Source organism: Sceloporus occidentalis, unplaced genomic scaffold (genome assembly GCF_023333645.1).
Source record: "Sceloporus occidentalis isolate IW3139 unplaced genomic scaffold, rSceOcc1.0.p SCAF_9, whole genome shotgun sequence".
NCBI classification, from domain to species: domain Eukaryota; kingdom Metazoa; phylum Chordata; class Lepidosauria; order Squamata; family Phrynosomatidae; genus Sceloporus; species Sceloporus occidentalis.
The window spans coordinates 12,441,428-12,461,633 of NW_028316989.1; the positions used below are offsets into that span (position 1 = coordinate 12,441,428).

Sequence of the window (20,206 nt, forward strand, 5' to 3'; positions counted from 1 at the left end):
AGATTCAACACTATGTAGTGGTTTGCGCATTGGACTATGACTGAAGACCAGGATTTAAATCCTTACTCAGCCATATAAACCCATTGGGGGACCTTGGGCAAGTCACACTCTCTCAGCCTCAGAGGAGGGCATGCCAAGAAACATGCCAAGAAAATCTTGTGATAGGTTCACTTTTAGGGTCTTAGGAAATGACTCGAAGGCATACAAGTTTGACTATAAGTTGACTTCATGTACAAGTTGAGGGCAGGTTTTGGGCCCAAAATTATGGGTTTTGATATGATCCGTGGATAGGGCAAGGGTTAAATTTAAGGGGTAAAAGAAGGAAGGAAAGGAAAATGATGCCAAGGGACTTAGAAAACTGCAGCAGGCATAAAGGTTTGTGTTCACCCTAAAAACCGGATGGATGAGGATGGCATTACAGAAAATGGTGGCCAGTTCATTCATCTGATTCTATTTCCAGGGACTTATGGGAAATAAAAATGGAAGCCTCCCCCAAATGTTCCAGAGAAATATCCTAATAATTGTGAAAATGAAAGCAATGGGAGGGAAGAGAGGAAAGGTTTCTGTTTTTTTCCCCCTGCTTGAAAGTTCCCACACGATAAGTTTTGCCTTGCTGTTTATTTTTCCTATTACAAGATTATGGAAAACGTGTTCAAACAACATTAACATAATCACCCCTGAAGTCTTTAAAATCACTATGCAAAAATATTCCAAGTACGCTCGCACTTCCACATACGCTTAGCAGCCATAAGGAAAACCAGCGCAGCCTCCTCAAATGTTTAAACGCATTCATTTGCGAACAAGACATTGCTGGGCATTTTGCAGAGATACGTTTTATGACCTCCGTAATGAAGCCGACAGGATCCCTGTAGGTAGGCATTAAAGAGGTAAAATAGCATCTCAATTTGCCAGGCGTGTGTGTTTGACCGTGAATGAAAGTTCCCCTTCACTAGGCCACAAAAGCTGGCAAATTAAACCTATCTGCAGTACCTTCTATGATAACGCACCCATCCATGGGGTAGCCTAAAATGTCACATAATTTAAAATGTAATTATTAAAAAAAAATTCTAAGATCATTTAGGCAAATAAAGGTTCCTCTCTGAAGTGTGGGAGAGAAATAGAAAAGGAGAATGGTTTTGCCCATATGGTCCTAAAAATCAATGTGGGAAACCGCAGACCCTGAATTGGATCTGACCCTCCTTCAGTCTCAACTTCATGCTTTCCCCCAGATAGTCATGCACTCTTCTTATTTGGTAGTTTTCCCTAATTCTAAAAGATTGAATTGTGTCTCCTAGGGCTTACTTAGTGGCCAAAATACCCCAAAAGCACCAAATTCCATCTGATCTTGGAAGCAAAGCAGAGCCAACCTGCTTAGTACAGTTGGCCCTCTGTTTTCGCGGGGATCTGTTCCAGACCCCCTTATGCAAATGGAGGCTCATGCATATTCAAGACTCATAGGCTTGAATGGGGTGCACCCACGGGCATGCGCGCTATTGGAGACAGTGGAGGTCACCCTTCTGTGGATATTCGAGGGTGTGGATCCCAGATCCGCGAATTAGGAAGGGCGACTGTACTTGGATGGGTGACCTCCAACAAATACTAGGTGAAAAAAAGCAAATAAAAAGAAGTCGGCTCATTTGAGATGTGCTGGAGAAGAGTGTTGAGGATAGAGTTGTCTAAGCCATTGCATTCCCCGTCACCATGTACGGTCGTGAGAGCTGGACCATGAAGAAAGAGGATGAAAAGAAAATAAACTCATTGGAGATGTGATGCTGGAGAAGAGTGCTGAGGATACCATGGATGGCCAAGAAGACAAACGGATGGGTCCAGGAATCAACGAAGCCTGAACTCTTCCTGGAAACAAAGATGACCAAGTTGAGGCTGACATACTTTGGCCACACCATGAGAAGACACGACTCATTGGCAAAGACAATAATGCTAGGAAAGAAAGAGGAAAGTAGAAAGAGAGGAAGGTCACATGTTGGATGGACTCAATCACAGGCATGAATTTGTGGGACATGAGCAAAGTGATGGAAGATAAGAGGTCTTGGAAATATCCACAGGGTTGCCTTGAGTTGAGGTCAACTCAAGGGTAGTTAACAAGTGGCCTATATTTTAGACAGCAATGGCAGTAGTATGGACATGACATTGTGCAATAAGTACCAGCCAAAGATGCTTTTATTCTGTTAAAATTCCACTTTTTAGCCTTGTGGAACTGTGTACATATATGTGCATGCTTTCAAGTTGTCTGTCAACTTATGATGCTCCCGTGAATTTCAAACAGTTCTCGTAGGCAAGGAATCCTCAGAGGCTTTGCCACAGCAGAATCCAAGAATATAGGACAACACACTGCTACCACACATTTAAATTAGACTACACATGCTCTCAACCTCAGCGGAAGGTAATGGCAAACCACCTCTGAACAAATCTTGCCATGAAAACCCCACGAAAGTGTCACCTTCAGGTCGCCATAAGCTGGAAACAAGAGCAATGACAATAACCCATAATGGGATACCTTTGAGAGGCCTTGTTTGCACTCCTGAAGGAGTGTAAAAATCTTTCCACTGGTGCATTAAAGATTTGGCATTAGCTCTCTTCCCGCAGCTGTTCCTCTCTTTCCCCGAAACATTTAGCATCCACGATGGAACAAAATATTTGTAGCTTTGGGTGACTCAGCAAAGGTGAGTAAGGAAGGTCCTCATTTCAACTGCTGGCCTCCAGATGCTCCCATGAGACTGGTGAGGAAGCCTTGCAATCTGTTGCTACTATGTGGAACAATAATGAATGGTGGGGAAAGAGCAAATGAGTCATGGAGCATCACCCAACCATGCCCACGTGGCTGAGAAAGAGACCAAGCTTGTCACATTCTCAGCCGATCTCTGTGCATGTTCACTGGGCTACTTTTGAAAATTGTTTGCAAACTCCAGCAGGTCCAAAATGTTGTGGCTGGACAGCTGAGTAGGGCTGGTTATAAGGAGCAGGCAACTCCCTTGTTGCAACAGCTCCACAGGCTACCAGTTTGCTTCTGGGCCGAAGTCCGAACTACTGAAGTCCAACTACTGGACAATTACAAAGATGAAAGCCACCAGCTGGACTTTCTCAAAGACCCTGGCAGAACTGATCATCCCATCCAACTAAGTACAGGATGCCAATAAAGAATTATTACGCTCACTCAAGTATGCTTTGCAGCAGCCGCAGAAACAACAACCCTCTCCAGGTTACCAAGTTAAGATAGCAAATGCTTGCTAAAAGCTTTTTTATCCACTCTTGACTTGCTCCATTGAAAGGATGGACCAGATACTGCAACCCAGCAGGTTCGTTCCCCAACAATAATGGCAGAAGGACTTGCATTATGCTGCACTCAAGGTGGCCATTTATTAGGCAGGATAAAGCAGATGCTTATCCACATTTGCCCATCCAATTACACAAAAGGAACTTGCATCCCTGGTGTGCTCAGGAGAGAGGGAGGGTTGTAGGCTCCCACTCAAACAAAGTCTCTCCTGAGAGCAGAAGCAGAATAATTATTTCTGTAGGAGAATGTAAAGTTCAGATAACAGCAGTGGATTGCCTCCCAAACATTTATCTTAGTTTGCATGCCTTGTGATGTACAATATCCACTTAAGGGAGTCAATGTGGGAGCAAGAAACTGTGCATGGCAAACCGACAATGTGGAGGTACATCCTACAAGGTTTAGTAGGATTACTCCCAGGTAATTGCACAAGCTCCTCATCACAGCCTAACTCTTACTGTTAATCTAGACCAGAGAAGTTGGATAAAATCTTGTATCACAGGCTGCATGGATCTATATCACTGACATGATATGAAGTTCTATTAGAGAATTGCAAAGATGTACAATGGGGTACTTTACAAGATGTCCTGCTGCACAACAGGGGCTCCAATCGCACAATAGTACAGAGTGAATGTGTGGACATTTCCCCAGTACTACAGGATGCATGTGTCTCCTTAAAAAAGTGACTTAGGCGCATTACAGAGCTCCGAAAAGCAGCGCTCTGCTTGCGCCGTCATTAGCTGCGCCAAGAAGCTCCAGCGACCAAACAGCAAGGCTTCCCGGCGCAGCTAAAAAGAAGCACCAAAATGGTGCTTCTCTATGCATCACGGCTATGACGGCACAAGGCGCTAGTGGCGCACTTGCGGCGTCATATGTGCCGCACAACGTGCAGACACAGCACGTCCGCTACGTAAAGATGGCGGCCCCCGAGTGGAACAGGCACTGCCATTTTGTATGGACTCAGTCCGTACTAGGGTTAGGGGCGTCCGGAAGTGACGCCTCTTTCTAACCCCAGTACGGACTGAGTCCGCACTTTATGCCCGTCTGTAACAGGCCTTAGACTGCATCTGCACCACAGAAACAATCCAGTTTGGCACCACTTTAACTGCCGTGGCTCAATGCTGTGGAGTTTTGGGAACTGTAATTTGGCAAGACATTTTAGCCTAAGTCACTTAGGAAAACACCAGTGTCAAAAAGGCACTGGTTAAATGGGTCTTGAGCATAGCCCCCCTCTCGGAATCGCTTCCGCAATTCGGTTTAAGTGGGAACCAGGTTCAAACCGATTTGCAATCTGGTTTAAAAGGTAGTAGGAATAAGACCAAAATAAGACTTTCATTGAAAAGAACAGGGAATTCTCTTTTTGTCAGGGTTGGACTGGTTGACCCTTGGAGTTTCTTCCAATTCTATGATTCTAACTAAGACATGAAATAGAAAACGGCCCCATTGGAGCCAACAGTCACCGGTGGTTGAAACAAATAAGAGACAAGAAAGAAAGAAAGAAAGAAAGAAAGAAAGAAAGAAAGAAAGCAAATCATCCCACACCAGTGTTTTCCTGACTCAGGATGGGTCCCGCTTTCAGTCTGATTTGTTCATCTATGCAGATCTAATTGGCAAGCTCTAATTTAAACCCAGATTTAATCAAGCTTTAATAAATAGCACATGGAATTCCCTCCCTGGAGGTTAACGCCAAATCTCCCACACATCATTATTCATTGCAGGATTATTATTATTATTATTTTTACAAAAACAAGGTCCTTTTTTTCCTTTTTGCATAAATTTATGGCCCTTAGCAGAAAATTGAACAAGATAATAAGAGGTGCTGTCGAGCTTTTCCCCACTCCAGAATAACTGCAATATAAAAAAAGCTGTTTTATGAAAGCAGCTTTGTACACAGTAGAAAATTATATTGTGTTCAAAATTTATCTTCTTCACTGTCAGTTCTTCCTCGAGGGAGGTTATTTTTTTTAAGAGAGAGAGAAGGGAGTTGGAGGAAGAGGAAAGACTAATAACTGGAATGATGGATGTTTTCTCCTTTCCAGCAAAGAAGTGGGCCACTGTTTCGAAGCTTAACTTCCAGGGGAGGATTCTGCTTTCTCAAACCCACCCTATTCTATAACTTTTGCTCAGTTAATCTCAAAATTGCTACAAGATATTGAGCACTGATATTCCAGGCCAACATGGTGATGTCTCTGAATGCTACTTAATGGCTGCCCAGGAATAGTCTGAATAGAATCACACTCATCCCTCCATATTTGTGGATTTGATATTTGCGGATTTAATTATTCATGGATTTGATTAATATGTTTTCTCTAGGAATAACTAGGTCCTCCAGTGCAACTCTATGGTCAACTTCAACTAAAAGTCATACTGAAAGACATAGAGATTGCTAGAGGGAATACTCTACTAGGCATCTGTAGCTCCTCCGGTGCAGTTCTATGGTCAGTGTCTTTCGGACGTTGACCACAGAATTGCACCGGAGGACCTAGCGATTCCTAGAGAGGTATCCTCTCAGGTAAAAACATTGTGTTTTTGTTATTTGCAGTTTTCCCATATTCACAGGGGTCTTGTGCCCTTAACCCCAGTGAATATGGAGGGACAAGTGTAGTTGTTCTCAGTCTCAGCTCTATCCCTGGATGTGAAAGGATGCTGGACTCCATCAATGGAAGGATTGGCATACTTCTCTACTATATATCACTTGCTGCATCATTTATCATTAACAAAACTTATCGTATAGCCACAATATATGTATTAAGAGCATTGCACTGGTTTTCTCAGCGGGAAATCTCTTCCATGCTCTATCTCTCTGCAGGGCCTTGGAGGCTGAAGGTTTTTAAAATGGACAGTTAACCAAAGTGACTCCAAGTAAAAATGAGGTAGAAGGACAAACTGATTTGGCAGAAAGAAGCCAATTATTTCTTTATTAAAAAGATAGGAAAAATAGTAGCAGAAACTAACAGAACCATCTATACTCAATGCAAGTTGTTTCTCCAAGTGAAAGAAGCAGAACACAGCATAGAAGCTAAACAACCTTTTCCTAACCAATCTAAGGGGGCTAGAACTAAGGGACTAAAAAAGACATAGGAGAAGATATAGATAGAGATAGGTATAGATATTTGCCACAAAATGGGGGGTTTATACCAGTCCAAACCAGTTCAGCAGGTCTCCATTCCATGGAAGAAAAGAAGATAGTTAAGTACAGATTGCTCTCGGTCAAGATTATGGAGAAATGAGGGAATGTTGTTATTTGTCGTTTGGTTTGGTTTTCCCCAAGATGGGCAAAGGATCCAGGTCACAGCCCTAGCTTGTCTATTATGAACTCTTCAGACTCTGCCAACAGACAGCATTACTGCTTTATGCATCAACATCTAATATTCAGATTTATTGAGCACAATGTGTAACAGTGTTTTCAGCATCTTGCACTAAACCAATGTTTGGGGAGCCCTGGAACCAAAGCTAGTCTTGCACAGAGCATTCAGACACAGTCCCATGTCTCTCTATCCGTTCATTATTTACTACCATGGTCCTATTACTCACTAGTTGGTTCCATAGCAGAAATAACCACAACTATGAAGAATTTTAGATGCTCTTAGTCACAGCACTGGAGGTGTTCTTGTTTGGAGGGAAATTTCTTGGTATTATTATTATGTTGTTGCTGTTTTGCTCACTTTGCTCTCTGGGCGTCATGAATAATAACTAGAATATAATAATAGTTCTTTTAGCTACACGATTAGCCAGACAACTGCGGACAAAAAGAAGGAAAGAAACCCACAGCTTGACACAACAGTCGAAAACTGATTAGAAACACAGAGCTGCTTGCTCCGAGAATGTTGTTGATTCTTATCCAAAGGTTGTAATGGATTGGAACACGAGCGTATTAAAATGCTTTGGGTGCTTCCATCCCGTTCAGTGTGTTAATTAGAATTAGATATCTTGCTTACTTTGCAATTCTCTCAAGAAGATGTATGTTGGAGCATGGCTTTGTTTCTGTAATGATTCCCTAACCAAAATGATTGGTTCGGACATTACTGAGTAAGAAAGAATGGTGCCAAGAGGGAAGCCCAAAGGCTGGCACCGACTGTACTGGGGATATTAATAGAGGTTATTTGCCAGAGGGTAAGTTCTGTAACAATCCAAAAATAAAAAGATATGTGATAGCACATGCTTTTCTTCAGCTCCATGTTTTGCATTGAGGATGCAGAGCAAGATGTGGGAAGCTAAACAAAAGGTGAAGTCTTTTCTTGACGGTCATTGTTATTAGAATGTATAGCTGTCCGAAGTGGAGGATGAGATGGCATTTGGTTGCCATTTATGGCTGCATCTACACTGTGGAATTAATGCAGTTTGATGCCACTTTAACTGTCATAGCTGTGGAATTCTAGAATCTGCAACCTGAGGGGATGGCCTGTTTCCACATGATGGTGAGACCAGCTCTGATGGTCACCATCAGCATGAAATCACAAAGTGACTTGCAACCCAAGGTCAAAACAGAATAATTTTAGCACGTATTTAGCAGAGGTGCTCTCTCAAGTGGTGAAAGATGGCTATCACATCCCATACTTTTCCTCACCTCTGTGTTTTTAGATTTTGCATGCTTTGCTTTGTCCAGACGTCATCTGCAAGGCTAGATGTTGAGGAAACCCTGTCGTGGGATGAAAAACGGGGCTATTGCAGGGAGTATGCATCCCTCTTAATGCCTAGATGCTTACGTAAGTCTCTCAGAAGGGCAGAAGTTACTAACAAGAGGCAGCAGACTGCAACATTTCTTGTCTCCTCTTTCCACTTCATTTGGAAGGTTGAGGACTTTGTTTCCTCATTCAAAGGATCAGGAGTTTAGTCTTGCGGGAGCCTACATCACTTTAGCTGTCAACGCCATCTCCAGTTAATATCCTTAATAATCCAGACAGCATACCCCATTAGCAATGAACTTCCATGACACCTCTGCCCCGTACCTCTGAGACTGATCCGTCAGCTTGTGCTGTTGAACTGTTGTCATTCTTGTCCTCTGACAGTTCGCTGCAAGAGCAATGCGGCAGATTCTTAATTGCGGAGACAATCCCTTTCTTGGTTGCTCTTTTCCAAGGCTTCATTATATCATTGCCTCCGAAACAATTCCTGGCTTGGATCTTGTCCCTGCCTCAGGACAGCAGGAAGCGGCATGAAAGGTGTCAAATATGAACTCTTAAAAGTTTTGCATTGTACGCTAGAATTTAATGAAGCTCGGTTACTTTCTGGATGCAGTTAATCATGCAGAGCACTGGGAAATGCTTGGCCAGTAAAAACATATTTTATCTTCCTAGGAAGCGTAAACCTTGGCCTTTTTTCTTCTTTTGGCTGGGGACATGCCGACATTTGGGCTTAATTAATTACCAAAAGATATGAAGGTCTGCGGTGTGACATATGCTGAACGTTCACATGATGCGCGGAAAAAAAACAGCTGACACCATTTGGAGCATTTAGAGACAATGCAAGAATGTTTTGATGCTTATGTTAAGCCGAACTAACCCCAACAGGCAGTAATTGTTTATGCCACTCCTGCGGATGCTAATAGGTTGGATTGCCACCAGCTGTCACACCGAGTGGTGATTTAGCCTCAAATAACAGCTCAACTAGACATCATTTGATGCTCGGAGTAATTATTTACTTTGCGGCTGAAAGAAGACCAGGCTAAGCATAGACAGAAAGGGTCCAAGGGGCAGCTTCCAAGCAAGTTCCATGGAAAGGCAGCAAGGAGTATGAAGCGTGTGTAAATTCTTCTGCTTCTGTATTAGAAATTGTGCAGGGTGTTTCCCCCCCCATAACTGTGCAAAGAAGGTGGAAGGGTTTGCATGAAGGACTGAGGTGCCAAAAGAGGTCTTCCAAAGACTTCTGTGACTACATAAATCATTTTCCACCATACTTCTTTGGCAACTAGACTATTCAGTCTACAATATAGTTAGAATATGCCAAAAAAAAGAGTGGCTTTGGTGGATTGGGGTGATTGAATCCACACTGGATTTTATGGTAATGATGATGGTGTTGGTGGTGGTCACTGCCATCATTGTCTGCTTTATTGTCTTTATTTATATCCTAACTTTACACCCAGATTGGGACTCAAGATGGCTTACCACTTAAAACAATACAGTATAGTTAAAACATGCAAAAACAACCCCCTCCACACACACATTAAAATCAGATTTTGAATCAGCCCCTGAGTTATGTGTAAAGCCTTCCACTTTACCAAGCATTGCCAGCTTTTCCTATAAGTCATGCTATCCCATGATGTGACCAAAGTATGATGTCCTTAATTTAATCAGTATGTAGATCTTGCAGCACCATTGAGACTAAGTGAAAGAAAGAAGTTGGATGAGCTTTTGTAGACTTACGTCTACTGCACCAAATGCATCTGAGGAAGTAGACTTAAGTCTAGGGAAGCCCAACTTCTTTCTTTCAGTTAGTCTCAAAGGTGCTACAAGATCTCTCTATATACTGATTCTACAAATTAACATGGCTATATCTTACTTTAATCATTTTGTCTTCCAGGCTTGATTTGTTCTTGCTGTTGTACTTGCCTTCAAGTTGATTCAAACTTAGGATGGCTCTATCTTAGAGTTTCCTTGGCCATTGATTTCTGTTCCTCTGGAGGCTGGAACACAAACCAATGGCTTTGAATTATAAGGAAAGAGATCCCACCTAAGCTTTAGGAAGAATTGCTTTATTGCTGTTTGACAGTGCAATGGACTGCTCAGATGTGACGGACTTTATTGGAGGTCTTTAAATAGGATGGATGGCCATCATTCAGGAAGGCTTTAGTTGAATCTTCCTGCATGGCAGGAGGTTGAACAAAATGGCCCTTGAAATCCCTTGCAACTCTTAAGATTCAATGATTCTATGATTTTATGTGCATGCACACCCTTGTGCAATCTGACTAATGTGAATGCATATCCGTGCTCAATGCACATTTATGCACAATGGCATTGTATGTGCAACCCTGCTTCTGCAAATTGGAAATGAATGATGCTATTCTGCATTGACAAGTCCACTTTCCCAGCTCTCCTTTCCTGCTTCAAATTTTGAGCTTCTTTGCCAGCCTTTGATAGCGGAAGTGAATAATACTCCCTTCTAAAAATGCCCTTTCTCTGCTACTTAACCTTTTCAATCAAAGTCTAGTGAGAGATCAATTCCTTGGAAAGCTCTTCTTCCATGTTCCTTTTTTCCCATCCCTTTTATTTCTTGCAACTCAGCAGCAGGTTTTGAATTTCTGGATGGAACGCAGCAGCGGTAGCAGAAGGTTGGCTGCTGAACTCATTGCAGAGTCTCAAGTGCTGGAAGTCAGAATGGCTTGCTCATGTACCTGGGCTTGCAAAGGGATTCATGCAAAACAACTGTAGCAGCAGCAGCAACAACAACAGCAACACACTGACCTGGTTGCTACTCAAAATTGGCTATCTTGATGCCTTATGAAGAGAGATGTAGGGAGCTGGTTAGGTTTAGCCTGGAGAAGAGATGGTTAAAAGGTGATATGATGGCTCTGTTTAAATATTTGAAGGGGTGCCACATTGAGGATGGAGCAAGCTTGTTTTCTAGGACCCGGAACAATGGATGCAAACTACAGGAAAAGAGATTCAACGAAAACATTAGGAAGAACTTCCTGATGGTAATGTTAAATATTTGAAGGGATGTCATATTGAGAAGGGAACAAGTTTGTTTTCTGCTGCTCCAGAGACTAGGCCACAGAGCAATAGATGCAAACTATAGGAAAAGAGATTCCACCTAAATATTAGGAAGAACTTCCTGACAGTAAGAGCTGTTTGACTGTGGAAGATGCTTCTGCCTCAGAGTGTAGTGGAGTCTCCTTCTTTGGAGGCTTTTAAACAGAGGCTTGATGGCCATTTCTCATGGATGCTTTGACTTTGAGTTCCTGCATGGCAGAATGGAGTTGGAATGGACAACCCTTGGGGTCTCTTTCATTTCTGTGCTTCTATGATTCCACAATGCTGCAAAAGAAGGACATGCCATAGTGCAACAAAGCATCCCATCACCAGCATGATTCTAGCTAAGGCTGTGCAGGTTGCTTCCATTCTTTCAACTCCTTTGCAAGGAAAAAAAAGATGTTGGGAGGTCATCTTTTCTCAGGAAAAGGCCTCCCTTTTGCCTAGGAAGCATGGCTTTGCTCAGGCCTCCCATTTCTCCAGAATAACTGCTCTCTTACGGATATCTGTTATCTTCGTTACTCCTGGGACCGCTGGCTGTGTGTTCTTATCTCCAGGAGGAGATATTATTGTGCGCAGCGAGAGCAGCAGCATCCCTCACCCAGATAGGGAGACCAAAAGAAGGCAGAAACACACTGATATCTGTGAGCCTTGTTCACAACATCTGGTGACCAGGCTTTGTCAACAAGAAGAAAATTAATCTTCTCCGTCCTTCCAACCAGTCCATCACCCACTTCGAGTTCACCAATCTGTATAATGAATGAGTCATATTCTATAGTCCAGGAAAGCGAGGAAAGCAGAAGAAGACTCTTATTTGAAAAACAACAACAACAACTATACCTTATTTCTTTATTGCTTCTTTGCATTTGAGGCAGACTTAATGAAAAATGGTTTCCTAAAGCAGCCGCAGCTTCTGTCCAAACTAGCAAAGTTCCCTTTTCGAAGGCTACGAAAAGACAGATCTTTGGGGAAGCGGCTGCACCTGTAAGGAAAGACGAAGGATTAATAAAGCTGGGTTACAAGCATAATGTAATGTTTTAAAGCACATTGGAATGCATTTGGGTCCCTGGATACTATAACTTCAACTTAATTTATCATCAAACAGCCCCAAAGGGTGGAACCAGTGAGTGAACATTATCGACTTCCAGGGAGGAAAAAACCCAGCTGTTTTAAAGCAACAGTGTGAGTTTATGGTATAATTTTAGCAAAGAGAGAGTTGTTTGATTGCAAGGCCCATCATTCTAGGACTAGAACCCAGAGCAATGGATGCAAACTCCAAGAAAAGAGATTCCAGGGCAACATTAGGGAGAACTTTCTGATGGTAAGAGCAGTTTAACAGTGGAAGACGCTGCCTGGGAGAGTAGTAGAGTCTCCTTCTTTGGAAGCTTTTAAAGAGATGCTCTATAGGTCACATGGAACCACCATCTCCAAAAGCAAACTCTGTACATCAAACTCTGGAGTGTGTCGAGAGTGATGGATGCAAACTTCAAGAAAAGAGATCCCACCTAAGCATTAGGAAGAACTTCCTAACAGTAAGAGTTGTTTAACAGTGGAAGACGCTGCCTTGGAGAGTAGTAGAGTCTCCTTTTGGGGAAGCTTTTAAACAGAGGCTCTGTAGGTTGGTTTCATGGAACCACCATCTCCAACAGAAAACTCTGGGCATCAGACTCTGGACAAAGCGTGTCCAGAGTGATGGATACAAACTCCAGGAAAAGAGATTCTACCTAAACATTAGGAAGGACTTCCTGAGGGTAAGAGCTGTTTGATAGTGAAAGACACTGCTTTGGAGTGCATTGGAGTCTCCTTCTTCAAATGTTTATAAATAGAAGGTTGGATGGTCATATGTTGGCAGTGCTTGGATTGTGTGTTCCTGCATGGCAGAATGGGGTTGGATTGGATGGCCCTGGGGTCTCTTCCAACTCTCTGATGCTATGATTCTAGGCCCTGTGTTAAAATTGCAAAAGTAGGTGGTTGCTTTCATATTCTGCCGCTGGGCTTTCCAACTCAGACTCACCCAGGAGACTAATTTGCTCCTAGAGGTCTGTTCCAACCAGGTTCTTTATAATACAGTATATCCTCCCCTCATTCCACCACACAGAATAAAAGCATCTCTTCCTAATGAGAGATGATAACCAATATAAATAAGCCCATCAGGGGCGGCTGCATGACACTTCTGGTGCATTACTGAAGCCTGCAAATCAAAAATGAGCACATTGATTTGCACGCATGGTAAGGAATCAATAGAAAGCAGAGCAGAGCAAAGCGATCTCCCTGTATGGAAATGCAATGCCACCAACTTCTCATCTGTTTCATGCCGCTGGCAACTTTATTTTTCTGTGTTTTATGCTTATGGGACTGGGTATAATAAGAGAGAGTGCAGTTCTCTCTGTGGGTGTGGGTGTGTGTGCTAAATGGCACCATGGTCTAAAATAATTACAATATTTTTCCCACTTTGCATTTATGGGAAGCTGGGAGATATGAAAGTAATAACTGCTCCCGATGCTCCCTGTTGTTCTCTGGGAAATTAATGCATTTTCTTTGCAACAGAGCACAAAAGGATATTAAGTCCAGGGATAAAAATATAATAAGCATTGACCTATAACTGATGCAGTTTGAGCAGAAGGCAGATTATCTTAGACAGATGGAAAGGGCAATAGAGAAATGCCTATCCGATGTACTTGGGCCAGGGTTAAATGAAGCACCAAACATACGAAAAGACATTCCCACTTGGCATAAGAAGGTTCAAAATGTGCGGTCATGGGAAACTGAAAACCATATTGCAACTGGTTGTATGGTGTGTCATCCTGGGATCCTCAGATATAGGACAAGATATAAATATTTGATAGATAGATGACAGAGGGATAGAGAGGCCGCATTTGCACTGCCAAAATAAACTGGTTTGGCACCTTTTTAATTGCCATGGCTCAATGCTATGAGATCCTGGGAAGTGTAGTTTGTTATGGAGCAGAGGCTAAAGACCTTGTTAAAGTGGCATTTATAGCGGTGTCACACCTTGTGCAGTGTGGATGCAGCCCTTAAGAGATAGAGAGTGATTTTTCTTTCTGTTAAAATCAGAATGTTCCCACTTCTGGCCAAGACACACTGCAGAAATAATCCAGTTTGAGACCACTTTAACTGCCCTGGCTCAATACTAGGAAATCCTGGGAACTGTAGAACTACACTTCCCAGAATTCCCTAGCATTGAGCCAGGGCAGTTAAAGCAGTCTCAAACTGGATTATTTCTGAAACTGTTTTGGCCCAATATCATGGTTTCCATGTTCCTCTTGCTATTACTCTTAGCCAGAGCTTTAAGGAAGTTCCTTCTTGGGATTTCTAGGCCATGCTGACTGGGAGGGGCAGGGGATGCTGGGAGCTGTAGTCCTCAAAAGGGGAACTTTTTCCAAGCTCCATCCCTAGCAGAGACTTCTCTATGGTCCTTAAAGGATAACTCTCAACCCAACAACACAACGCACAACAGCCAACTATGCAATATCCATACAGGGATACACAATAGTTTCCTTTAACAATGACATTCAACCCAATAATAATATCCTTTAAGAACAACATTCAACCTAACAACACAACACACAAGAGCCCACCATACAATATCCAGACAAGAACATACAATAATATCCTTTAAGGATAACACAACAACACAACATATAACAGCCCACCATACACTAGATAAGAACACACAATACTATACTTCAAGAATAACATTCAGTCCAATTATAGTATCATTTAAAGATAACTCTCATCCTAACAGCACAACACACAAGAGCTCGCTGTGCAATATTCAGACAAGAACACACAACAATATCCTTGGTGTCTTTTAAAGATAATACTCAACTCAACATACACCATGCAATATCCAGACAAGAACACACAATAGTCCAGAACCCTGGAAGGCACAAAGGATGACTCCTAAGCCAGCAACACAAGACATGCAACAGTCACACAAACCAGTACTGGAGAAGACAGAGAAGGCACCCAGCCCTTGCATGAAAAGCAAGGCAGCACAACAGACACAAAAGAACACACAACAGTGCACACAGCACAGCCACAACCCCACAAAGGATAAGACGCAGCTCACAGCATAAGGAGAACACAACACACAACACAACACACACACACACCCTGTCCCGCCCCCATCTGCGCCTGCGCCCTCCTCTCTCTCTCAATCCCTTGGGTCCATCTCTACTTGCAGAGCTGTCCTTGCCTTTGGTGCTGAATCCTCCGCTCTTCTCCAACGAGGCAGACGACTCTCACAAGCCCAGGCGACGCCTTCTCCTCCTCCCAGCCTCTCGTCTTTGAAGCGGGGTGTGTGTCTATAGTGTGGACCCTCCAGACAACTCTGGAAGCGCCTCAGAGCCCCTCAGCTCAAGGCTAGAGAGAGCCCAGAGACCCCTCTGCCTCCTCTTCTTCTGACCCTCAACCAGCTCCCCAAAAATGAAAGGGAGAGGAAACCTTTGGTCATGATGCTCCTGGAGGTTGAGACCAGCTGAGAAGTTCAAGGAGAAGAAGAGCCAGCAGATCCCTCAAGAGAAGATCCAGAAAAGCTTTGCCTAATTCTTCTCCCCCAAAGGAGCTGAAGAAGGGTGGTCGTCTCCCAATAGGAGTAGGAGGCGGGAAAGGACTCTCGAGGTTAGGCTGGAGTTCAGCCTCCTTGGTCCTCACCTTCTGCCTGGAGACTCCACTCTTTGGCAACCTTCTGCCTGGAGTTTCCACTCCTCCTTGGAAGTGGTCACTGGCAACTTTCTGCCTGAAGTCTCTGCTCTTCCTTCGAAGAGGTCATTGGCAACCTTCTGCCTGGAGACTTCCTTGGAGGTGGTCATTGGCAACCTTCTGCCTGGAGACTTCCTTGGAGGTGGTCATTGGCAACCTTCTGCCTGGAGACTTCCTTGGAGGTGGTCATTGGCAACCTTCTGCATGGAGACTTCCTTGGAGGTGGTCATTGGCAACCTTCTGCCTAGATATTTCCTTGGAAGTGGCCATTGGCAACCTTCTGCCTGAAGACTCCACTCTTCTTTGGAGGTAGTGATTGGAAACTTCTGCCTGCAGTTTCCACTCTTCCTTGGAGGTGGTCAGGAGAAAGTCCCAGGAGCTTCAAGGGGTGGCTGTCTTCTCCTCTTCACTGCTCCTAGACGTGGTCATCCATGGTTTGGGCACCATCCCAGCCTTGGCTTGTCTGCCCAGCTGTCTGGAGGGAGCTGATGGCTATGGGAAGCCCATTGGCATCCCTGGCAGAGTGAGGAAGAGGCAAAAGAAAAAGGAGTGAGAGAGGAGTCCAAACGTGGGGAAGTGTCGGATATACACCTCAAGAGGAAGCACTGAGGTCGCCCTTCTTCACAATCCTTGTCTTATGGCTTGAAGGTAAGAGCCTTTTACTGTTAAGCACAGTGTAGATTCTTTTTGGAGACTGTGAAATCTGTAGAGTGGGTGATGAAAAATGAATAGTTTTTTAAAAGTATGTTCTGTGTTGTGCACAAAGAAGAAGAGAATGAGAGGTGTAAAAAAAAGAGAGGTGTATTGTATAGCAGGATAAGCAGAGGGAACAACTGAATAAATGTTTCGTAGTACCTTTTGTAGAGAGAAGAAAAGGCAGGTAGACTTTTATACTTCAAAACTGCAAAGAGACTCTCTCATCAAGGGTTCTCTTCTTTCCTTCTGAAGTAAATGGAAACTTCTTGTATTTTTTGTACTCTTCCAACAAGGTCTATGGATGTTGCAACTCTGTTCTTTTGTGCCATTGGAAGAGATCTGTGGCTTCCATCCTCACTACAGAATCCATCATAACGAAACTTTTCCGTGTGCATGCAAAATGGGGGGAAAGGAACTTCTTGACCCAGCCCTAGTGATGTTTAGACAGGGCAAGTCCTGGGTCCAAGAAGTGTAGTGGAAGGGAAGGGAATGAAAAGTAATGTGTGAAGCCAGGACATTTTGCCTTTTTTAATTCCCAGAATCCAAGATAAAGTTTGGAAGGGTGTATGGCAAGGAGAAAATAACACCCACCTTAGAAAGATTTGATTCCTGGCATGTTAATGTAGGCAGATTTAGCAAGATGAAGAATGTAGTGTTGCTTCCAAAGTAGTCCTTCTCTTCCTCTTCTTCTTCTTCTCGCCTTTTCCTGATCCCTTGTTGGATGGGATCAGCTAGCAAACAGATTGCACCATCACTGCAATGCAAACAGCTTCGCAGGATAGCTTTACAGTGATTGTCATTCACCATTTATGTGGCATTGTTAAGGGTGCAAAAGCATTTCTGTTCCACTTGCTTTTAGACCTCTAGGAACTTGCCTGTGTTCCCATTTTGCACGGGAGGCTGAAGTTACACACAACTGTCCCTTCCTCCAAGTAGACCTTTCTGTTGCTCAGTTACAGATTTTACTCATTCCCTTGTTAAGTCAGTGGGAAACACAATCACCTTTGCTATCCGTTGGATCACATAAAGTTTAGTTTGTAAAGAATTGCAACATTTAAATAGAGAAAATGCTTTGCAAATGAGCTGGGATTTTTTGTTTCACCTCCAAGAGGTTCCTTCACACAAGGTTTTTGTGTCTACTTTAGTTGAGACTAACAACGGGATCCACACCAATGTCTTATGCGAATTAGTCCCTTCATCATCCAGTCTAAGACAAGGCATATCAACAGAAATATCCAGGAGTCACCAACTCTACTAAGGAAGTTTGTAATGGTAAGGGAGGGCTAGCAAGGCAGTCAGTTTGATAAAAGCACCTGATGAATGCTACTACCTTCCGCTTCTCAGAAGAGTGCTGTGCCCCAACTATGGAACGGTTTGGGCAGACCTTTAACAACGTTGCTCACTTAGTTCATATAAATATGATAGATCACTCCCATTGATCCAATGTGCCTACTTTGGACTAACTATAGACTGCACATAAACTTCTTAGGTGAATTAATTCAAAGATATAGTCATGTTAGTCTGTAGAATCAGTATGTAGAGACACCTTGTAGCACCTTCGAGACTAACTGAAGGAAAGAAGTTGGCAGCATGAGCTTTCACAGACTTAAGTCTACTTCCTCAGATGCATTTGGTTGCACTTTACAACAGTGTGCAATCTTCTATTTATGTATGTTTATTCCCCCCTCCCCCCAAACAATTCCCAGGGAGTTGCTACTGGCAACACAAGAAGAGTTGGCTGCTTTTTACTTTGTCCATAGAAAAAGGATTTTAAAAAAAAATGTATATAGAAAAATCTCAGCTCATTTATTTCCCTGGAGGAATGTGGGTTTCCTCTACATACCTCTACAGAAAAAGAGAGGGCTTTGTTTTCACTGATACGTAGGGAAACGGTTTTAACATTCTGCACCAGTATCAAATAATGAGGGACGTTGGTTGCTGTTTTGGGTTGGAAAATTCAAAATGAGCAAGCAAGCGTAGGAGAGCAAGTTGGCTACAGGTTGCTAGAATCCTCCTGTGATGCATCCACCATGAAGACCCGAAAAGCTGGGTCCTTGTTAAAACAAAGAGTAGGGACATTTTAAATGGAAAACCGAGTGAATGAAGCACCATCTGGTTGCAGGTAGATATGATAATGGGGGGAATGTGTGGAACTAATTCATGTTCTCCTTCCTTTCTGTAGTTCATAGGTTATCTTCCAAGTCTTTCTGTAGCATAACATGCATGGGACTGGAAACTCTAGTCCTCTAGATGTTGTTGGACTGCAGTTCAACTCTCCATCTTTCAGAGGTTGGACGGGCATCTTTCATGAATGCTTCGATTGCATGTTCCTACATGGCAGGGGTTGAACCCAGTCGCCTTTGGGGTCTCCTCCAACTCTTACGATTTTGTGATTCTGTGATACCACAGTAGTGCACCAAGAACGCAGCCATTGCCTGACTCCCCATAAGGAGCTCTGCGGCCTGCACACTTTGTGTGGTGTGCTTCTTCTTCGCCTTGCACTCTATGCTGACTGCAAAATACTATGTGATGAAACCGCTGTGCCCCCCTTGGACCAGTTCATAAAGATCCTCGACATCAGGTTCCTGCCTACATTTCTCATACAAGCAAGGGATCATTATTTGATTCCCACATATGCATTTGCTACAGAGCTCTGTGCGCCGTACTATCCATGCACCACCTTCTCTCATTTAACCTCGCCAAACTCTCCTGCTACTGTAATCATGATTTCAATAGACAGTCTATTGCTCTGCAATAATCCTAATATGTAACTAATTAAACCGAGAGCGTGGGAGCCGCCGCGCATGGCGAGTTTCCTGCGTGCAATGGCAGTCGGTTCAAGACCTCGCACATTATCAAAAATGTTTTCCATTTTTCCGGCTGATTTACTTCCCTGATAACAGCAGATAGTTGTGTCACAAAGTTCTTAGGGCAGCCAAATTAGTCCCAGTTAGCAGCTAGGAATGATTTACACAATGCTGTTCTCATAGATCCTGTACTAACACAGAAAAGAACAGAGATCCCATTTCTATCCCCGAATGCTGCATTTTGAGAAGACTTTTAAAAGTCAAATCAAATCAATCGAAAATACCTTGCATTGCATCAGTTGTGTGATATTTTCTCACCTCCGCGAGAAAGAACTCCAGTCTATTGATGGTTGCTCCCATAGTTATTCCCATTTAATGGTGGAACTCCTCCCACTGGAGACTAGGCTGCCCCTATTTTGCTTTCTCTTTCCACCAGTAAGTAAAGAACCTTTTATTTGGACTATTAACCAGTTGCTTTGGGAAAGTCTCGTAATGGAGGCACAGCAGTCTTTATCCCCGCCATTATGTTTCCAATGTTTTTAAAGCTGCTTTAAATTAATATTGTTTTTGACTTCATGATGGAAGACCTCCATGAGTTCTTGTAAAATCAGGGCTGTGGCTCCGTTTGTTGATTCAATACATCTGTAATGTAGTCTTCCTTTTTTTCCTCCTACGTCTCACTGCACCCAGCATTATTGTCTTTTCTTACGACTGACGCCGTTTCATGATATGTCCAAAGTACGACAGCTTCAGTTTAGTACAAGATTAATTTATTTTCATGCTTTTTTTAGTTACGATTAGTTTTTAGTTGCATTTTGCTTTGCTCTGTGTTGTGAGGGACCTTGGTCCCTCATTGGGAGAAAGATGAGTTGTAAATTAAATAAGTAACATTGGCCATTTGTGGTAAAATTTTGCACATCATGGTTCTCTATATAGGGAAAAAAGTGGATGTGGGACTTCATTGTTATTGTTTCAATAAGTAAATATTGTCTTGGCCGAAA

General features: G+C 43.1%; 1 protein-coding gene across 2 annotated transcripts in view; it reads left to right on the forward strand.

The window, feature by feature from the left end:
* The first annotated feature begins 15,910 nt into the window (after nt 1-15,910).
* LOC149306920 (dopamine receptor D2.S-like) overlaps nt 15,911-20,206 on the forward strand; it is a 40,532-nt gene continuing 36,236 nt past the window's right edge. For both annotated transcript variants that reach the window (XM_089537661.1, XM_089537662.1), the window contains exon 1: nt 15,911-16,350. The gene's annotated coding sequence lies outside the window, so the exon portion shown is untranslated. The remainder of the gene's footprint in view (nt 16,351-20,206) is intronic.